Below are 7,211 nucleotides of genomic sequence, written 5' to 3' on the forward strand. Positions count from 1 at the left end.
TGTTTCTCAGACGACGTTAACACAGGCATTGGTAGACTGAATAAAGATTGCCCTCCATCACCAAGCCCACTTGGGTGGGCTTCATCTAATCAGTTGAAGTTCTGAATAGAACAAAAACCTGATCTCTCATGAGTAAGAAGGAGCTCGGAATTCCTCCTGCTGGACTATTTGAGCTGGAACCTCGGTTTTTTCCTGTCTTCAGAATTGAGCTGAACATCGGCTTTTTCTGGATGCCCAGCTTGCTGGCCACAGATTTTTGGAACTTCACATAGTCAATCTTCATAATTATGTGAGTTAATTCATTATATGTGTGTTAATATATATGTGAGTTAATTCATTATATATATATTCATTATATATATTTAATACATATATTTAAATATGTATAATATATATTATGTGAGTTAATTCATTTTATATATGTATAAAATATATATGTATAAAATATGTATATATGTATAGATGTATATATACACATATAAAATATGTATATATGTATATATATGTATGTATGTATATGTACATATATATGTATATGTATATATACATATATAAAATATGTATATATACATATAAAATATATATGTATAAAATATGTATATATAATATATACATATTTATACATATACACATATTACATATATAAAATGAATTAATTCACATAATTTAATAATATATTAGCATAATAATAAATTAACTCACATAATTTAAGTATAAATAATATATATTATGTGATATAATGTGATAATATGTTAACATAATAATAAATTAACTCACATAAATTAAATATATATACTATATATTATGTGAGTTAATTCATTATATATGTATATATTTAATGAGTTATCTCACATAATATATAATATATATTTAAATATATATATTAAATGTGAGTTAATTCATTTTATATTTAAATATATATATATAAAACGAATTAACTCACATAATATATATATGTACATCTCCATCCTATTGGTTATGTTTCTTGGGAGAACCTGCTTAACACAGGCAACCATCAACCAGTGGGATATGGGAGCCAGTGCATAAAGGACTCTGCTTCCTTCCAAGTAACAATATGAGGAGTACCCCACATGGTTTCTGAGCCCACCAAAGCCACCAGCTCAGTCAGGCACCTGTATGGGAGTCTCTCCCTTCCCTGCTTCACCGCCTCTGGGCTCAGCCTCACTTCCTGGACTCACTCTTGCACCCGCAGCTGAGTCTCAGGCTTGCTGACAGCAGGACCCAACCTGGAGACCTCCCAGGTGCTCCAGTTCCCCCAACAGATGCATCACTCAGCCCCTAGTCTGGCGGATTCCATCCCTCCATCTGTCGGATGCTGTCCCTTCTGGTCTCCCATGGCTGCTGTAACAAATTACCCTAAACTCGCTGGGTCGAAACAACAGAAAGGTATTTTCTCACGGTCCTGGAGGTCAGAGTTTGGGAAGCAGGGCTTCCTGGGCTTCCTGGGCTGAAATCAAGGTTTAAGCAGGCCTACGTTCCTTCTAGAGGCTCCCGGGAAGCATCTGGCCCGTGCCTTGTCTAGTTTCTGAGGTTGCTGGCGTTCCTTGGCTTGTGACCACATCCCTCCTCTCTTTGTTTCCTTGGTCACATTGCCAGGGAATCTCTAATCACCCCCTGCCCTCCCCCTTATAAGGACAGATGCCATGGTATTGCGGATCCATCTGGATAATCCCGGATTATTCCCCATCTCTGAATAATCACAGCCATAAAGCTTTTTCTTTTGCCATGTAAGGTCGCATTCACTCACAGATTCCAGGGATTAGAATCTGATGTCTTTGGGGGGGGCATTAATTAAGCATCGCAATCTTACATGACCTCTCCCACGACTATTGCGAATGGCCTCCTTTCTGGCCCCATCAAATCCGTTCTCCAGGCTACAAAGCAGAGCTGCCCTTCTGGAAGGCAAACCTGCTCAACTATCCGCATGCTCACAGACCGTGGATGGCTTTCTGCTACTCGTGGACACGGTGCTGATGGCCTAGCCAAGGGCAAGGCCCCCTGCATAGCCCCTTGCTCCCCACCTCCAGCCCCAGAAGCCTTGGGGGCCAGGGAGGCTCAGTAGCCCAGTGTGTGCACAGAAGGGTACTGTTGCCAGGCTCAAATGCAGATGCCAGAAAATCCCCAAAATCTAGGTTTTGGTTTTTGGTGGCCTGGGTTTTTTGTTGTTGTTTTGTTTTGTTTTGTTTTGAATGTAAAACCCCGCAATATTTAAATGTTGGCAGCTAATTTTAAAAGAACATATAACATAGTACAGGCTGTACAAAGCAGTCTGTGAGCTGCCCCTTTGCAACCTCTGCCCCACAGCTGGATCCTGGGGCTCCTTTCTGGCCCCAGGCCTTTGTCTTCACTCATCCCTTTGCTGGAAACACTCCCCTGATGATCCGCCCCAGCCCCAGGATGCTCCCTGTCTGACCAATCCCCGCTCTCTTTTGTTCTTAGTTTTTGCTTCTGGTGGACCACCTCTGGGCCCCAGCTCACATCGCCTGAGAGGGAGGATACCGGTCTTCCTCCAGACCATGAGCCCCTCAAAGCGGAGGATGAATCCCCCAGTAGCAGAGAATCTGGCCCCATGGGAGTGCTCGACGGGTGGTATCTGGAATATTAGGACTATGTCTTGGCCTTTGAAAAAACATTCAGTGTTTTATTTTCAGAACTTAGCCACAGAGTCACCAAATTTGGAAGGATAAATATGGGTTCAAGTCGTTCCAAAATGAGCTCTTAAATTTAGATGTAAGGATTGTTTGGTCTACTCCAGCAAAGGACAGACAGGGAAAAAGAAAAATAAGATAAAAGCTACCTGCATTTTTCTGGGCAGATTCACTATTCACTGATTTGTACGTGGTTTGCTCTGGGCACTCAGCAGGTCATCCTGACTACAGCAGGCGGGACACCTGGATGGTCTGCACATAGGTACGCATGCCCCTTTATCCAACTCTTATGAGTGTGAATGGGAATCACTTTGCTGCCTTGTGTATGCCAGCGTGACCTTCCTTGGCACTGCAGCATCCCAGATCCCCTGCGAGGAAGGAGGTAGAAGCCACCACTTTAGGAAAATCAGTCGGCTGGGAGTTGATTCTCTTGTACTAATTATGACTGTAAAGGAAGGCCACAAAGCAGAGAACGTTCCCCTCATCCCCCCCTCCCGGAAAAAAGCCCATTAAAAGAGTTCATTTTACAATAACCAGTACAAAGTAACGAAGCCGAAGTCCAGAAATTCAGTTGTGACATTAATCAGAGCCCTGTTCTAGGTGGGTTTCGGCTTGGGCTGGGCGGCATATGTGTGGCCGAAACAAGCCGGAGCAGTCGCTCCTGAAACAAAATTGAGCAGCTTTGCACGTTCCAAATTGTCTGCCATCAGCACACATTACCCTTAGGATCCAGCAAAAAGGATGAAATTTTTAAGTGTGGGGAGAGACTGTTAACTCTATGAGCAGAGGCTTCTCAAGAGCCCAGAATGCCCTGGGACTCAGGTTGGGGGCAGGGCGAAGTGGTGCGAACGATGTTGGGGGGGCGTGGGCAAGGCTTTGCCCTCCAGTGTTTTATCACACACTTGAGAAACAGGAGCATCACGTGAGGGGCTCAGGCCCTGGTGGGGGCGGTAGTGGGAAGGCAGTTAACAGGGCGAGGTCAGTGGGGGTGGGGCAGGCTGAGAGGGTCTCCTATCCCAGGAGAAAACCGTATGTCACATTCAGGTGCCATTTTATTTTATTAATGATTTATTTACTTATTTCATTTTACTTTATTTTTTTAAAGATTTTATTTATTTATTTGACAGAGATCACAGTAGGCAGAGAGTCAGGCAGAGAGAGAGAGAGGAGGAAGCAGGCTCCCTGCTGAGCAGAGAGCCGGATGATGTGGGACTCCATCCCAGGACCCTGGGATCATGACCTGAGCCGAAGGCAGAGGCTTTAACCCACTGAGCCACCCAGGCACCCCTATTTACTTATTTTAAAGAGAGCAAGCACGCAGGCCAGCAGGCGAGGGGCAGAGGGAAAGAATCCTCTGCACAGAATGTGCAGCCCGACATGGGGCTCGATCTCACAACCCTGAGATCACAACCTGAGCCGAAACCCAGAGTAGAGGCTTAACCAACTGAGCCACCTAGGTGCCCAAAGCTGGTGTTTTAACACAGCTTTCATTTCACTCTGTGTGTGTGTGTGTGTGTGTGTGTGTTTCACATCTTCATTTTATTGTCACTCATGTTACTGAAGCAAATGGATTGGTAGAGGAACAAAATCTGGCAAGGAGACCCGGGATTTCATGGAAGCACTGGAGGCTTGTAAGAGGCCCCGACCGCAGGGCCCCTCCAGAGAAGCCCTATCTTCCTGGTTCTGTGCGGGACAGTTTCAGTGCCTGGCGTATATAAGTGACATTGATTAAATCTTGATGGCTCACAGATTCATCCAAGCATCGGCTCTAACCTTGAAAACAGCAAAGCCTGGGCGCCTGGGTGGCTCAGTGGGTTAAGCCGCTGCCTTCGGCTCAGGTCATGATCTCAGGGTCCTGGGATCAAGTCCCGCATCGGGCTCTCTGATCAGCAGGGAGCCTGCTTCCTCCTCTCTCTGCCTGCCTCTCTGCTTACTTGTAATTTCTCTCTGTCAAATAAATAAATAAAATCTTTAAAAAAAAAAAAAAAGAAAGAAAGAAAACAGCAAAGCCTAACGGCGACTGTGTTCCTCCTGAAGACAGAGCCAAGTCATGTTTCTAGAAAATCTAGAAAGTCATGTTGCTAGAAAATCTGGGGGCAATATTTAGTCAATATTTAGACATCCCCGTAAACCTCAGCCTCGTGCAGCGATCTGAAATGCTCGCTTCAGAGACGGGACTTACAGGAGAAGATGGGGCTTTCATCCATGGAGATGAGGTGGTGTGCAGGGATTCCGAAGTTAGAAAGGGGTCCAGCTCCGGGTCCCCTGGTTCTGCCTCCTGCCTGGTGCAAGCCTGACCACCCACTATACGGAAGAGGGATTTTCATCTAAAAAATAGAGAGGCGCACCGTATGAAGTTGGGAGGGATGGGATAGCTTGCAACTGTCACTTTACAACCCGTTTAGAAGCGGCAGTGTGTTCTGGTGGTGATGAATTCATTGTATCTGACACCACCTGGACAGCAGGTGCACACATGGCTGGAATTTCCCATCCCACGGCTGGAACCCTGGAACCGGGAAGCGGGAAGTCTCCCGTAGTTACGCGCTGTAACTGCTGGATCTCTGAATAGGAGGCATCAGCCCACTCTGACGCTGCGTCCCCCTGACTTTTCAACCTCAGAACCACCTCTTGATCTCTGCCAGTTCAGGCCCTGACTGGCCGTTGCCTCGACGGTAAAGGATACCCGGGCCATCACATGGCATGAAACCTTGGAAAGCTTTCTGAGAAGCGCCCCTGGTATACAACTGGGTGACAAAAACCTCTTTTGTACATCCGAGACTGCCCGAAATCCTTCCGTTCTCTTCACCCCAGGCCCTGCAGCAACCCCCCAAGACTCATGGCCTGAGTTGGAACCCTAATGAATCCTCACAGGCCGCCCCCACCCCCCGCCAACACGGTGCAGGTTCACATCTCCAGGATTTGCACTTGCTGCTCCTTTTCTTGAAAACCCTGTCCCACCACGTCAGTCCCTTCATCCCAGAAAGCTGCGAGGCCAGTGTCCCCTCCCCTGTGATGCCACGCTCTGCTGGCTGGCTGCTGTGATAAAACTTAGTCTCTGCAAACGGACAGTTGCTTTGCCTGTTTCTTGTAAGTTTCTTTAAGGCAGGAGACGGTGTCTTTTTCCTCTGTGTATCCCTGGCCCTTTGCGTTGCCCCTAGCAAAAGGTAAAAGGCTTGGATCACATCGGAGGAACCGAACTAAGAGTTTGCTGTGGCAACCTAAAACATCGGTAAAATTCCCAAGGTCAAGTAGGTCGAGGCTCTTGACAGAGGTGGTTGGTTTCACCTGCGAAGTTCCTGGCAGACTCGTACCCACCATTGCCTCCCTCCCGACTCCCTGCATCTGCTGGTTCCTGCACCCAGGGCTGGAGCTATGCGGAGGACAAATATGCCCCAGAAGCCCACCCCTGTTCTTCCCCCTCCTCTGGAACCACACAGACCTGCCCGGGCTCCCGCAGAGCCAGAACACCAGTGTGGGGCAGCCCCACGTTGGGTGGAGAGCGTGAACAGTACTACTGCACCCCCAGTAACAGGATGGGATCGTAGCCTTCCGGACCTGACTGGTGCCCCGCCCACCCCCACGCCCCTGCAGCCATCTCACCTTTCACTCTCCTTCTCCAGCCCTGGGAGCGACTCACACCCCTGCAATGGGCTGTGTTTCCATGCCTTTATGTGTGCTGTGCTTCCTGCCTGCAAGGACTTCTCCACCTGGCATGCTCTGCCCGTTCCCTAGCAGCCCTCACCACCTTGCTCCCCACTTGTCCCTCCCTCTGTGACCTCAGTCCCCGCTCCTCTCCCTCTGTGCAGGCTCCGGATCACCCACTGCTCTGGGTGGTTAACAATTGGCTGTTTCTCCAATTCTTTCCTCCATCTGCACGCGGTATCCTGAGGACTGGGATGGTCTCTGCGCGCTGGGGTTTTCCTCAGGGCTTGGGCAGTGTCTTGCATGCAGCAAGTGCTCAATGTGTGTTCATGGGCACAAAACTGGATATTCATCATGGTAGGAAGAATATTCTAGAAAACAGCCCACCGTGGTCTGGGCCCTTCCCAGGAGGAATGGGTATACAAGTCCTTTCTTTTCCTAAGAAATATTTGAAAATCTTTTGCCTAAATCTCTGCAACGGAGTGTATACAGTTCCCGCAAATGCTGTGGTTGAATAAAAAGGTTGACTGTGTTTAAGATATTAATTAACCACAGAGACTGATAATGGTGTTATTTAATCAGGCTTCTCAGCAGAAACGCCCAGGTTTGCTTAGGGGAAAGCTATACCTTTACCTGCCACCTTTTAACCAATGAGAGTTGCCTCCCCCTGTTCTCATTTAATTAGAACAGTTCATTTTCACCAAGTAGTTGGAAAGGAAGCCACTGAAACCACTTTACAATGTCCCCTATGCAGATAGGACAAGGAGCCCACACGCCATTTAAAGACACTACTGCTTCTGTGATTGGGTCCGTGGTCTGAGCCAGCCCAAATACTATGTACATTTTTTAAAAACCTCTTTTAAAGACATATGCTACATATCAAAGCCCCCATCCTAACAA

General features: G+C 47.2%; 1 long non-coding RNA gene across 1 annotated transcript; it reads right to left on the bottom strand.

The window, feature by feature from the left end:
• Positions 1 to 2,709: 2,709 nt before the first annotated feature.
• Positions 2,710 to 6,386, bottom strand: LOC309852325. Its single transcript, XR_014305174.1, has 3 exons — positions 6,270 to 6,386; positions 4,852 to 4,996; positions 2,710 to 3,037 (listed from the first exon to the last, which is right to left on the bottom strand). It is a non-coding gene; the product is annotated as an uncharacterized lncRNA (long non-coding RNA).
• Positions 6,387 to 7,211: the final 825 nt, after the last annotated feature.

Source organism: Mustela nivalis, assembly GCF_964662115.1.
Source record: "Mustela nivalis genome assembly, chromosome: 18".
Lineage (NCBI taxonomy): Eukaryota > Metazoa > Chordata > Mammalia > Carnivora > Mustelidae > Mustela > Mustela nivalis.